The 15,567-nt window shown below is 30.5% G+C and overlaps 1 protein-coding gene across 25 annotated transcripts in view; it reads left to right on the top strand.

Moving 5' to 3' along the window:
• Positions 1 to 15,567, top strand: part of LOC129906660 (mucin-17) — a 470,057-nt gene that overhangs the window by 290,936 nt on the left and 163,554 nt on the right. For 5 of the 25 annotated variants that reach the window (XM_055982503.1, XM_055982505.1, XM_055982502.1 and 2 more), the window contains 2 exons: positions 3,869 to 3,928; positions 9,595 to 9,860. The exons of 1 other annotated variant lie outside the window; for it this stretch is intronic. The gene's annotated coding sequence lies outside the window, so the exon portion shown is untranslated. Of the gene's footprint in view, positions 1 to 3,868; positions 3,929 to 7,870; positions 9,448 to 9,594; positions 9,861 to 15,567 lie in introns of those variants that run through there. 19 more of the 25 variants (XM_055982514.1, XM_055982510.1, XM_055982509.1 and 16 more) reach the window with 14 other exon arrangements.

Raw genomic sequence — 15,567 nt, 5'->3', positions numbered from 1 at the left:
TAACACCAAAATTAGTTGAGCTATAAGTGAAAGTCGAAAAACGGTTCAAAACAAAATGGCGGCCAAATTTATATCGTTATTTTTGTGAAAAATGTGGGGTTAAGTTTCAGTACTTATGTTCTTTCATATTTTGTGTCCTAATAACACTGGTCGGCAAAAATAAAAAAAAGTCGGGAGCAAGAACTTTGTAAGTTGATTTTAATTGACTTTAGTGTGCTGAATTCAAAACTGTTTACAGTTTTGTTCTATCACGTCTAGTTTTTGAGCTATACTCATCGTCATCACTATTTTCTTCAATGAAGTTCTTTTTGATGCTTAATCAAAAAAATGCATTTCTCCTCAATATGTTGCTTTTTAAAATCCAAATCAGAAGTCGCAAACTGGAATTTAAATTAAAAAAAACCATTCATTATGATAATATCATATTATATCATTATATTATTATATTATTATATTATTATATTATTATATTATTATATTATTATATTATTATATTATTATATTATTATATTATTATATTATTATATTATTATATTATTATATTATTATATTTTTAAATCCAGTTGACCTTTCTTTTAAAATAAAACAATGAACTGGCTGGTGTTGAACTCTTGGCAAAGTACATTTATATACAAACATATTATAATAAATCTGGTTGGTATGTATGTACATACCATTCAACCATACATACAAAGGCATAGTTATTGTAATATAGGTACCTACCTAATACTAAAATAGCAGATTACTACTTATTTTGACTGTAACTGAAAACCTACCAGATTGCATTCGCCCATTCTTACTTTAGTTTTTTTTTTTTTTTTTTTTTTTGATAACCAGTTTACCACAAACGTGATACCTACCTATTTAAGATCCAAAACAAGTTTTAAATACCAACAAAACTACATTACCTATACAAAACTGTCACCACGTTTGAGGACCGAATTGAGGAAGGCCTTGAGTTTCATCATCTCTCACTTTTCATACTTTTACTTCTTAATCTAAGTTACTAAGGATAGGTATGCACCTATCTAGTACTAATTCTTGTTACTCTTGGTTCATAGGTAAACTACCGTGAGTGCAATCAATGACACTTCTACTTACCTAACTACCTACCTATTAAGAAGGTATTAATGCAAATATTAAAAAGAACAAAAGAAGGCAGCTATGTATTAGATATATTATGAAGTTAGAGATACATTACCTTGGTATGTACATTTGTGCAAGACATACCTACCTCATGAAAAAAAGAACTGACTTTGAGTTTCAAGAAAGTAAAACCTTTTTATTTAAGGGGAGGGTTTGATTGCCTTCACCATCTACCAATCCAATAAATATGTTGTTACCTACCTAAGTACCTTTGTATTGGAACACAACGCCGCAGTTATTGATATAATGAACTCCATTCTTATTTCTCAATAATCCAGTACTCACTCAGGTACATTATGGCGTATTTGCTTAAATTCGAAGTCTATTTTTTTTTCGCTTTCCTTTTTCCACGGCTTTATTAGTATAATAGTCCATCTTAGCTGTTAATGTTTCGCAAATTTAATCAAGATTTCAGACTTGAGGTTCAGCAGTTATTCTTTGGATTTTTTTCCTCCAACCAAAACAATTAGGTGGGTAACTTCTTCTTCTAGTAACCCTGTTTGTCGTAACGTAAGGTTTCCTTACCAAATCTCACATACCTAATTATTTTATGTTTTTGTGTAGGTTTTTTTTCATGTTTTTATTTGCTTAATTCTCGTTTTCTCAGTAAGGATAGTTTGTTAGTATTGTGTCTTGTGAGTATGTATGCATGTGCATTGCAAACAATGACTCATTCTCAATTCTCAATTCTTAGTCTCAGTATCATCACTCAGTTTCAGCTCACTCATTTTTTCCCATTTTACTTTTCCCAATCGGAATTATTAGAGAATGTTAGGTAGAATAAAATTTCATTTCCAATTCGAATCAACCTATTGATATTTAGGTACCAAACCCAAACTGAACCTTTCTCTTCCACACAACTCCAACAAATGTATGGGTATAAAGAGAATCGTGAGGGCAATAATTTATTTCGTTAAAGATAATACGTATAGGTAGGTAAATATATATATGAAAATGAATGTAGTTTAGTTTAGAGTTCGATTTTTGTATTTCTTTTATACCTATTAGATAATAATTTTGCAACATCAAAAGCTAAAACTTATGACTTATGAGTTTGTATGTCTGAGGCTCGGTTTACCAATATCTAAGGTTATTAAAACTTAAGTAAGGTACTTATCTAGGTTGGTAGATACAAAGTTTCCAATTTTTATCTTTTTTTTTTTGATTTTGGGTTGGCTTAATTTCGAGTAATTTCATAGATGGCAGGGTTACCACAGTATATTATACACTGAGGCCAAAAGAGAATAAAGAGCTGAACAGAATGCGTCGGTCAGCGATTAAAATGACAGCTGTCAAAAAATTCGCTTTTCAAAATCGACGAAGAGTGAGTGAACAGACAGACTGTCAAATGTCAAATGTCAAATTACATATAAAAAAATGCATACAAAAAAAAATTTTTTTTTGATAAAAAATTCAGTATTCATTAGATTTTTATTTGTATTTTCATTTTTAAAGCAAAAAGTTCCACTGACCCACTTGAACAATAAACAGGAAACAGGTCCTGATAAAAACATAAACGCCAAAGTCGTCGCGTGACGAAGTTAAGAAAATGTTTAACTTTTGAGCGAATCGCCGAGCGACGAGTTACTGCATTCTGTTGCCGATGGGCGACTTCCATACAAATTTCAAATTTTTGATAGCTGTCATTTTAGTCGCCGAGCGAATAGCTACGCATTCTGTTCAGCTCTTAACACTGTATCGTTGTTTCATAAATTTCAAAATGACATATTGTTCCTATATGAATTTAAAAAAAAAAATGGTAATAATAGCTGCGTTCCTTTGGCAATATTTATCTACTGCTTAGTACTTAAAGTGCTTTGAACTAATTTTTCAATGCAGCAAAAGTATTTCAAAGTAGTTTTAAGTAGGCACTTAGCAGTAGATAAATGTTCCCAAAGGAACATATAATTTAAAGTTTGGAATAGTAAAAAATCTCAATATTCAGAAATGAAATGAGACACATTTTGCATTGATTTTTTAATGCAATTTTGACTTGGCTTTTAGGACAAGTGTTGTTTGGTGTCAAACAAAATTTGAAGTTTTAATCAAAACTAACATTACGATGATGGAGAAGTACGAAAAATTGGATTTTGTCAGTCTGTGCTAACGTGTCGTTGCGTCTCTTGAAATTTAGTTCAAATGATTTTTTCGTAATTTCCGTGGTTGTTGTTTTTATTTTTGTTTTTTTTTTTTCTTAATATTTCACTAAAAATATGTAGGTAGGTACTTTCATACACTTTAGTTTGAGCTATTGCATTTTTATCTCAAACGGCTCTAATGCTTTTGTTAAATTTGTTGTGAGTAAGGGTCTAAGCAATTCTAACAATAACTGACATTTTGGTTATTTAATTCTCATCATTTGTAATGTTTTGTTTTCAAAAAAAAAAAAATTTAATTAAAAAATACAAAATATTTTATTTAATATACCTACATTTTTTTCTGATATGTAACCAAATTAATACATTTTTCTTAATTGATATTCTAACAACATTGAAGTTGCTTGAGAATACAGGGCCCCTATTCTGGTTGTATGATAAACGGAAGTGATACATACATAGGTATATGTATTTATCACCAATAAATTTAAATTGTGAAAAGTTTTATTTTCGAGTTTATCACAGAACCAGAATAGTCCCTTAGAACTACATATAATTATTTTTGAACCTCATCTTTCTCTAAACCTGCCGATAGCCTATCTCACAAAAAATATTTTTCCTTGCAGTTTGTTCAGCAACCAATTAATTATTCCACGGATGGTGTTAAGAATCTTTTCCTTTACGTGGTAAGTGTATTTGCTGCAAGTTTTGTAATTTTTGATTTATCTAGTCTTTGATATTTCACAAACATTTTGTTGAACGCGTTTTGGTACCTACTTAATTTAGAAGGAATTAGGACGTGTGTAAATTGGGATAAAGGGCCAAACCCATAGAATCCGTTGCGTCCGTTATTGCGTCGAAGTTTTCAACTGACCCATTAGCGACGGATCGGACGGAGGCCGACGGATTCGACGGAAAAAGTAGCCCAACTTTCTACTTTTTCATCCGTCGTATCCTTTGACATTTGTTGTCAACAATAGACCAGTTCGATTTTCTGTTTCAGAGTGCACACAGGGGAATTTCAGAACTAAGAACTGTGTTATTTTCTTCTCCGATTTTATGAATTGTGAACTTTTATTGTTTATTTGTAAAGAAATTGTAATAAAAGTAATATATCAATTAAATATCAAAATTCTGTTGTAGAGTTCAATTTTATAATGTCAAAGTCATACCTACAACTTATAATCGTACCTGAAGAGCAAGTGCCTACATGAAATCTAGTCGCAAATTTTATTTAAAAAAATAACAACGATAATAGTTAACAATTTCTTGCATCAGAACCTTACAAGTGCACATTCAGCAAGAAAATATCAAACACACCTTGGAATTTGAAGTGAGATGTCAAAAAGCAATCCGTCATGCAACGTTTTTCTATGGGTCACCCCTTTCTGTCCCATCCTTCAACTTCAAAGGATTGATTAACGCAACGGACTCAACGGATTCTATTGGTTGGGGCCTTAAGTCATGAGTCGTGGCAATACAATTATGACAGCAATGAGAGAGAGTGAAATGTATTTAGGAAACATACCAAGTAACGAAATATAGAATTTTTTTTTTTTACAAATATGGGTTAGTATTTTAAACCCCGATTTTTTTTTTTCTTAAAAATCGGGATAAAAAGTTGAAAAGCTAAATTCCTTGATTTTTAGAGCGAATTTTAACTTTTTCAAAAATGATATTATTTGCAGATTGACTTCATCTCTTCAAGCTAGTAAGTTGATAGAACTTGAATTTTAAAATCAACTTTTTGTTTAAATCACAATGGAACTATATGTTCTTTGTTAATGATTTTTTGTCATTTTAAATCCCAACCCAAAAATCTCAAAGATTCAATAGGGTCAATGTGGGTAAATGTAAACAATTTCGTGTATTTTTTTTCTTTTGACTTTAGATTTTAAAATGTTTTCACAGAACAACTTCAGGTATCTTCAAATGCATATATGAAATGATGGCAATTCTTTTTCATAAATATAAACAAATATTTCCCAAATTGTTTAAATTACTGTCATATATGACATGTTTACAAATACGCCACCACGTTTGTGATTTTATACAAATTCAGGGTAGATGTAAACAGTGGTTTAAAATTTAGAATTTCCTCTTTATCATTTGGATAACGACTTTAAAAACGTTCAAATTCCAATAAAATTTTTTGTTTTCTTCCTTTGATTCTTTATATAGGAACCCAATATGCATCCTGAGCAGCTCTGAACGTCACGTTTTGTTTTTTTTACGTCAATGACCGATTTTGCAACATCATCCACTGAAAATGCTGGTCTTGGCTACTTTAAAATGTGACTCCGCGGCACTTTAGCAATAGTAATTGACTAAAAATACTTTATTTTTATTAAAACCAATAATTTCAGCAAAAATATATGTTTACATTTACCCCCAGAATACATTTTCCCATTATGAAAAATATTCTGGGGTAAATGTAAACACATGCAAATCGACATTAATGTTCTGAATTTTAAAATTTGTTTGCTTCATATAGAATCTACATCAAAATTCAAAACTAAAAAGTATTTGCAAATTATACTGACTTAATTGAATCTGCAAAAATATTTAATTTTTCTGAAAGACTAACGACTTGTTTGGCACTTTAAAAAATTATCATTCACGGAAAATACGCTCGTCGAATGAATTCTCTCTTAACAGCAATGAGTTTGACGTATAAGTTAAAAGATACATGCGTCCACGATTTGTACTTATGTATGCGTCCAAGAGATTTAACTGAAGCTTGTTATGAGCCATGTTCTCATTTAATCCTGTTTACATTTACCCACATTGACCCTATGGTATTACAACAGATCAATCATGGTCTAAGTATTTCAGCTCTCCTGCTGGAAGTCATGTTAACCTTACCTAAATCCCAACCCGGGTTTCACAATACTGCAATTTTAACCCTAAGCGAATGTGATGAAATTTACTGTCGTATCTAATGTGGTGTTTTGAAATGATGAAATAAAATACAAAATTGAATTTTTTTTATATTTATTTTTTTATAAAACAAAAAAAAATGGGAATATTAGTTTTCAAAACAAAATTTGCTCTTTAAAATTCGGTCACAAAGATTTTTATTTACCTAAAATGGACGTGGGGACCCTGAAGCATGGACCCACCAAATAAGTTTAGGGTTAAATTTATAACCGAATATTTCAAAAAAAAAAAAAAAATAGTAAAATGAATGAACGAACGGGTTTTTGACCCTAAAAAGTCAGAAGCCGTTGCAGTCGGTCGCAAACGTATACGTCTCTTCTTAAAGATACCTTAAGTAAGTTAAAATCATTTACACCTTTGCACATGAATGAGACGAAGGCACACTATTTTGTATCTAATTTTAGGTAGTGGGCTGTGCCAGTTGGAAAATTTTCTTTGCAATCATAACAGTTAAAAACATTTGCGTATTTTGAGTATTTTTTCGTTTCAATTTTATTTTATGAAAAAAGTGAAGTCAATAGAAAGAACAGAGTTCAACTCATGACTAAAAACAAGAGTTTAACTTGCAAAAAATGAAAAAAATTTTAACTAATGCATAAAATTTTAACAAGCTCCAGGGCCCATTAAGCTTTGACATCTGTATCACCTCAGTCTTCAAAAAATTTACGTTTCAAGCCTCTTCTAAGTCAATAATACGTCGACGGCAGAACGCAAAAACCAAAAAAAGCGTTCTCATTTGAAAAAAGGTTGAAGCTTTAGCTTAAATTTAAAACTACAAAATTCACGTTAACCCTACGATTAATTTTTAAATAGGTACCTACAATTTTAATGGAATTCGACTTTAGGCAGGTAGGTATAACAAGTCCAATTTTTGTTAAGTGGATTCAGGTATATTTGTGACTCTCGTTTAAAATTTACATACCTATTTGAATTTTGAAAATTTGGTCCGTGTATGTCTATGTAGGTAGGCTAAGCACCTACATAACACAATAATTTTTTTAAATTTATAATTAAGTTTCTTATGTTATTAATTACCAAAGTTAAAATCTATGACTTGTTTTGCTCCACATTTTTTGTTGAGAGGTACCTACATTATAGCATAGGTAACCTTTTTTGCGGCACCTTTTTAAAATTTCTCGGTGGCAATAATGGAATTGGTGGACTCCAATAAGCCAGTCCACCACGTTGCTACGAGTAAGTATTGTTTTTACCATGTTATTTCTTGATTGTTCGATGTTCGGTATCGGTTGTTAGGTAGGTGGGTTGGTTCTAGTACATGCGTATTTGAAAATTGAGAACAACTTACATACGTACTCTACTCACCACCATCAGATCTTAGTCATAATCTATTCCCTCACACTTTTTCGTCGCCATCTAAAAACTAAAACACGTTAAATAGAAACCCTAAACCTAGTCTGACCTTTTACTTTTTAATTCTACACCTATATGTACCTAGGTATATTCTTATTTTCTACTCAACTTCTTCCATGGCTTTAATGACGACATACCCTTTGTTTAAAACTTTTGCACATTGCGGTAATCAAGCTATTTGTAATTTTTCCATTTCGTTCTGGATCTGGATATCTGCAAATGTATAGGTTTGAGACACGAATTTTTTACATGAATTTTCTCTCTTATAAAATAAAACTCTCCCTTAAATAAATAAATATTGAGTAGAAAATTAAAAAAAAAAAACTCTTATTTTTCAAACACATTCATACTCTCTCTGTCGCTGCTTGCTGAACTTTGAAAGAGATTTGAGTTGATTTGTGTATATGAGAGAAGGGGAAGAAAAATCCTATTCAAAAACACAAAATACCAACCAAACCAACAAAACTAAACCAACTAACACAAGACAAGATACAACATACGGTTTAGTCTGTGACCAGGCGCCGAGCACTGCGCACAGCTTTTCTATATACGTTTTAATTAATGTCTTAGAAAATTTATTCGTTTTGCCTCAACTTTCCGCTATTGTGTTGATTTCTTCGCCGCTTTGCCGAAATAATCCATTTATGTATATATATACTTAATATAGATTACTTATTTTCTTCCAAAACAAATAAAGAAAATATATTCCAATTAAATACACCATTATCGTACGTATATCGAAACCATGTGTATGTATCTTACGCTCTATGATGTGAATGTGAAGCAAAGAAGACGTATGGGAGCAAACAAATACCTTTAAAAATATAAGAAAAAAAAAGAAAACTATACAAAAATTAGAAATATATTGTTTGACCAATAATACATTTTGAGTTCGTTTTTTTTTTTTTTGTTTTCTTTGACGTGTGTCAGGTGTTGCAAAACTTAATGTTTCAAATGTGTCATTTTGGTGCTTCAACTAAGCATGCATTTATACGCATAGCATCTTGAGATGTGAAAAGTGCAAATGTTAATTAAAAACACCTCAAAAAGTTAAACAAAAAAAAAAAATTAAAACAGTCTTGTCTTCGTTTATTTCTTTTTCTAGGTTTTCATAAAAAAAAAAGAAAAAAATGATTAGTGAGCTGGTTTTTCGATTTGGTGAATATAGTGCGCGGTCTTCGATTGTTAGTGCCTTAGTGAATTCGTGGTGGTGGTGTTAGTTGGCCTCCACTATTCCACATGGTATTTTTTTTTTATTTTTTTGTAAATCCAATATCTCGCTCGGTTATTGATATTTTTTCTATAAAATTTTATTTTGTGGGTATATATCTAGAAACGAAAAATTGTTGCTGATTATTTTTCTGTCTGTTCACACACACACACACACACCCACACAGGAGATTATTTATGTTGAAACGTTGAAAGTGATTTTTGTTCGTCTAGAAAATATATTTATGAAGAAAAGTGTTTTAGTTCGACTAGCTATGTGTGATGTGTAAAAAATTACACTCGTTATTTTCTTATCTTACAAAAAATACAAAAAAAAAAATACAAAAAAACTGGAAGAACAAAGTTGAAGTTGTATCTTAAGACGACCGGCAAACTCGTCTTCGTGGTGTTTATTTTTAAACTTTTTTTTGTTTTTGTATTTTTGTGAGTTTCTGTACAAGTTTCTTTTTCTACATTTGAAGTTGATTTCGGTTGGAAAAATTTTAGAATATACCTACCCACTTCCAAAAATATATACAAATTTCTCATTTCTAAAAATAATACAACGCGCCTTCAAGATACCTAATTATACAAAATTTATGTAAAAAATGTGTGCAATCAGTTTTTTTTCGATTTCAATTTTTCTAATAGCTAAAGATTTTATAGGAGTTTGGTGTATTTATAGGTATAGATACTTTATGTGTTTTGAAATAAAAATCGTTTGTATTTATGATTGTATAGCCTTTGTTTATTTCTTAAGTAGATCCGTACCTACATAATATGTGAAAATTTGAAGATTTGAAACGTAACATGTTATTTTTGTCTTTTACAGTGCATTTAGTTATAACTTACGAGTGTACCTACTACTCAGAAATATTAAAAATAAATAGGCACATTTTCTTGAGTGAAAGTACCAACTAATGTACATACCTACCTACATGGAAATAGAATAAACTATATTATAATTTAAATTAAGAGAGAAAAGAAATCTTTACAAAAACAGAAAAAAACTTAATAAATTTGGATACAAAACTACAAGAGTCTTCGTTATTTAACATAACATAAACTTTTAACAAACACCAGGAACAAAAAGAATTGGTAAGTTTAATATAATTATGAACATGTTTTTTTTTGTTCACTTTAAGATAAACATAATTTCTTATAGTTTAACTTATTGTTTAACTTGCCAGAACCAGAAAATATGGTTTTATCAATTACTTATACAATTTATAGCTAGTAGGTGGGTAGGAATATATGTATATATTGAAAAGCAATGTTGAATTTCTTGGTGTTTTATTTTATAACTGACTATTTTAAAGAATGAGATCATCCTTTTCAAGTTTTTTTTATTTTTTTTTGGTGAAAGAAAAAAGACGGAATTCATAATGACGTGGTTGTGAAATAAAATGTATAGCTATTAGATAAACTTTCTGTAAAAGAAGGAGAAAGAAGACTTCACCGATGTATAATAAATATTTAATAATACCCAAAATACAGCCACTCAATGCATTGGTGAGCAATATAAAGCACCCATAGAAATTTCACATCCATCATGATTCATGAGTCAGATTTGTGTAGTTTAATTTTTACATCTCGTTGAAATGACACTGACATTTTGTCTGTAGCTAATTTGCCGTAGTAATCATAGAAATTGAATAAGTTCTTTTCTTAAGTTATGTTTTTCATTGTAAGTCTTTCAGATGAAAATACGTTAATTTTACATCCAAACAAGTTTTTTTTAAAACCTTTTTACATACTGTAGATTACCCATGACCGGTTCTTTAACATTTTTTTTTGCAGAAATTAAAGGTATTGATATAACTTTAGCATGACGGACAGATATCGTCGGCGTAAAGCAAAATTGCTCTAAATCCACTTTTTACCGAAAATGAGTTAATGATGCAGTTTTACTAATTTGAGGGTCCTCTTTCCGAATTTGAAAACCGTTTTTGAAAAAAAAAATTTATTCCGCAGATAATATAATTTAATGGGACATAGAAAAATAAAAACAAGGAAATTTTTTAAAGATTTAACGATATTTTTATTGAACAGTAATTATATATATACAATTTGCTTAAAGCTAGTTATCTAAAAATTTACATTGATTATATTGGTATTATGTTGGCACAAAAGGGGCCTAACGTTTTTACATTGTTTTTTTTTTTTTAAAGCTAAATTTACAGTTAATTGTCATTGTGTTTGTTTTAAATATTAATTCTGTTGGCAGCTTCTTAACTCATGTTGTTCAGGTCCGGTTGTCATTGTGAAGGTTGGATTAGGGAGAGGTGAGGCTTTCAGCCACGATAGTGGGCTGACCCAGGATCAGCGTAGAAGGGAATGTTCTCTTCGTCGTTGGTTGATATCAAATCCTCATTCAAAAGTTCCTTAGCTTCTAAGTACCGCTGGTTAGGATGTCTTGGCTGGTTCATGATTCTTCCTATTATTGAGTTAGGGTGGTTGGTCAGGTTCTGTAGGCATCTTCTGCTTGATTGGATAAGATATTTGTCGAGTTTTATAATTTTGGCTTCTTCATACAGTCTCTTGTTGCTGACGTGTATCCTGTCGTAGTGCATGCCTGTACAGATCCTTAAGATCTTCCTCTCCAGTATTGCTAATTTGTTTAGATGGGATTTTGTCACCGTGAACCAGATAGGAAAACAGTAAGTGATGATAGGCCTGATGAGCTGCTTGTACAGGAGAAGCTTTGTTTTTTGGCTGAGTCCGTTTCTTTGCCGCATAAGCGGATGAATACGATGAAAGGCGAAATTGGCTTTCTTCAAAACTGCTGCTTGAGGGTTAAATCGGTTCTTCTCATCGAATTGTATTCCCAGATATTTGACGTAATATTTGCTGAAATTTGTGTTCCATCGGGAAGGCTTATCTTGATGTTCCTGCAGTTCCTGGAAAAAAAAACAAGGAAATAGCGTTTTGAAAATGAGCCCGAGTATTTTTGATTGTTCTAAGTCCCATCATATTTTGTTCTAAGTCCACTTTTTATTTAAGGAAAAAACGTACTTGTTTAGGAATTGTTCTATGTCCAATTTTGGGTTTTTAGTTTTAAAAAAATATTTACAAATAGTATGCACCTACTAATGAGGTAAACTTGCATATTTATTCAAGAGAAAAGAACAAACTTTATAAAAAAAACATAACTTGAATGCAAACGAGCAGAAAATTGTCGCTTTATTTTGAAACTTAAAAATCGTCCCCTGTAAAATTTGCTTTTTGTGACTTACAACAATTTTGATTTACGGCGACGATATGTTATGCCACAGAGATGAAAAAGTCGATAAAAATGTAGGATTCGAGTTCAATACAAATTAGTTTGCTACAATAGGTAGGTACCAACAAAAAACTTGACTTAGTTCGTTGCAATTTGTCGATATCTATTTGTCTTTTCCCAACAATAGAAAATAAATTGCATAATTTTTAAAAATTTAAAAATTTATAAATCTTCAAAGTTAATGGTTAAGCTGGTGCCCGTAACTCAAAGAACGCAAGATCGAATTCAAGATGAATTACTTTGATTTGACTTTTAAACCCCAGTCCAAGATAAACTGGAGTCTAAAAATTACTATGTATTTGCGCCATTATTTTAATCCTCGAAATTCTTTGAATTTCTATTGATTTATCAATCTGTGTAGTGCTAGTGAATAATAAAGTACCTTTCTTATGCCTTTCCCTCACTCCACTGAGGAGTATACCTACCTCAAGATTTACCCTTTTTTCTTAAGTGATGGGACTAACATAAATGAGAGTAGATTTTGATTTTCAAACTAGGTACCTACATTGGTACTATGTGTCATTTTTCTAGGTACGTAGGTATATGCATACAAAAAAATTATCAAAAATTTTTTCCGGAGTATACTCCGTAGAGTTGAACTGAAATTATTACGGAGTAAAACATTTTTACCGTTTTGTGGCGTGAAGAAACACCATAAAAAGTGGAAAAATTAGTAGGTACTAATGGCATTCTCAGTGGATTGAAAGAAAACACATTAAGCTGGGATTAAACGGTCTATGAAATCGGCCAACGCGTTGATTCTGACATCACCAAGATATGTCAATGTCAAAATCCAAAACTCTATCTCACCGCGAGTGTTCTAGCTTTAGTTAAAAAGATTTTTCGCTACGATATTATTTATTTCTAGTTTTTATGGTTTTGTATTTTGTTTGATTACCTATGTTATAAAATAAATTGATAGTTGTAGGCGAAAATTTTATAACACTTAAAACTAACTTTTAACCAATTTGTCGACTGAAAAAAAAAATATTTTAGTAGTACATAGTTTTAAACGACTTAAAGTGTATTTTAACGCTAAAGAGGTCGTTTATATGACAAGTATTTAAGTGCCCTTTATATTTTAATTTAATGTTGGATATTTTGTGGGCTTCAGGTCACATATAGAGATCGTCTAACTAAAAGCAACAAATGAAAAAAAATGTTTAGGTTATTTCTGCCTATATTTGATCATATATACCTACATTATGTATGTATGTACCTGAACGGAATAAATCCGAAGTGATAAAAACCATACAACACAAATTATACCATAGAACAGCTTTATAATGAAAGTAGTTTTTATAATTATGTACCTACTATGTACCTACCCATGCATTTTTTTCAAATATGCGATCACTCATCAAACATTGGCCACAACAAACTGAGGTCAATGTTTTGACGTGATAAAGTCTTATAAATCGATGAACCATGGCAGCATCCACGAAAAAGTCGCGCCATTTCCTCCCGTTCCCCCTGAGGTATTTTACAAGTGTGGTAAAATAAAGTATTAGAGTTAGAGATAAAAAATCTGTTATAGCTTATTTGAGCGTTAAATCTTCTAAAGGTGAATAAGTACAAATAATGGATTTTTAAAAATTCACTCAATAAGGTAATTTAAATAGGGGTAAAACAAAATTGTAAAAAAGCTGATTTTTTTTTTAAATCGATACCTAGTTAAATTTATTTCTAGGTTGAGAAAGGTATTGAAACTAAGTTATTAAAATCAAAATCAAGTTATGAAGGGTTATTTAAAACGAAAATATGAGATACACCTTCGACAAAGTGGCTAATGTATTGTGGGGAAATATTTTGTTACCGAAATTTGAGTTAAACCAATGGAAAGTTAATAAAAAAATTAGGGGATACGGATTTTTTTCAAAAAGCTGCGTTTTGAAATATGAATTTTTGAAAAACACACTTTTTTAGAGTTGTTTTTAGATGTTTTTTTATTTTTTGTAATTTTTCGAAGCGTTAAAAAATTTTAAACTAATAATTTCTAAAATAATTTTAGACTGAATAACGGGAAAAGCAAGATTTTTTGCCCCAATTTATTTGACCGTTATTAACCGTTTTTTTATTTGTATCTTTTTTTCTTAAACAATTGATAAATAAACTTTTTACTGCAGATAGATAATAGACAGATTATATGTGTACAAAATTTCAATCAATTTCGTATCCAAAATTTTAAGATAACCTTAAAATTATGTTCTTTTTTTAACACATTACACACCTATGTACCTATATCTTTTAGCCTAGAGCACATACAAAATTGATTTAACTTTATTTCGCATGAAGATAATAGCCGGGTTTCCGGCTCCGGATCAAATCTTTGTTTTTATTTACCTTACAACAAAAGTAGGATTTTGTTTTGTTATTGTAACGCAAGTAAATACAATGATCTGATCTGGATTACAGGTAAAAACATAACGGTACATGTACAACCAGCTACACAATCTGAAATTGAAAAACTTCAAAATTACCGCAAAACACCTGAGGAGATCTGTTGCCGATGGAAATTTCGACATGGTTGGCTTTAAAAAATTGTTCCATTTTTTGAAAACATCGTACAGATATGATTGAGGCATATTCTTAAAGCTAAAATAATAAGCTTTCAGATGATGTAACAGTGTTTGAAAACAAAAGTAATTTTTGGGGATTTTATGGGACTTTTAACTTTTCAGTACAAATTTTGTTTTTTAAACGTAGGGTGGAAAACAATGATTCTTTGTTTGTATCCATTTCTCGATGTGCACAAACGATTGCCGTTTGAATATGTGAAAAAAACGTAATTTTTGGGCATTTTGAAAGTTTCTGTAGATACCTATACTGTAGTGTATGCATTACTTTTGTTGTGATTTTTCAGTACAAAATTTGTCTTTGAAAATTCGTTTTTTGCATAATCTCCTAAACGTAGGGTAGACAAACGATGATTTTTTATTTGAATACATTTATCGAGTGGACAAACGTTATTTTGTAGAGAGTTGCTATAAAAACGATCATTTTTGGTATGTGTAAAGAACTTGAGGTGGACAAACTACAGCAGTTTGAATTTTTGAAAAATTAATTTTTGAGGATTTTCGGGAAATATAATTTTTTCGGTGCAAAACTTTTTTTTTTGAATTGTTATGTATAGAACTCGAGCTGGACAAACGATTGTTCAAAAATAATTTTAAAATATTTCCAAAAATTAAAAAAAACACCTTAAAATACCCCTAATAAAGTAGATGTTTTTCAAAAATTCATATTTCAAAACGCAATTTTTTTCATTTCATTCGTATAGCTCAAATTTAAATTTATTTTAAATTTTTAATTGAAATATATTACCGCAAACTAAAAACCTGAGGCGGTACGGGTGAAAATGGCATCACTTCTTCATAGTTCATCGTTATATCGGTTTGAACCAGGCCTGTCAAACTCAATAGTTACAAGGGGCCAAAAAAGCGAGATAAAATTAATTTTTTCCATTTACCACTTTTTTCTCAGACCAAAGTTAGATTGGATCTTGTAGGTAACTCATTCCTA

This window comes from Episyrphus balteatus, chromosome 1 (genome assembly GCF_945859705.1).
Source record: "Episyrphus balteatus chromosome 1, idEpiBalt1.1, whole genome shotgun sequence".
In the NCBI taxonomy this organism is placed as follows: domain Eukaryota; kingdom Metazoa; phylum Arthropoda; class Insecta; order Diptera; family Syrphidae; genus Episyrphus; species Episyrphus balteatus.
The sequence above is the reverse complement of the archived record's forward strand: the minus strand, read 5'-3'. Positions and strand labels throughout refer to the sequence as shown.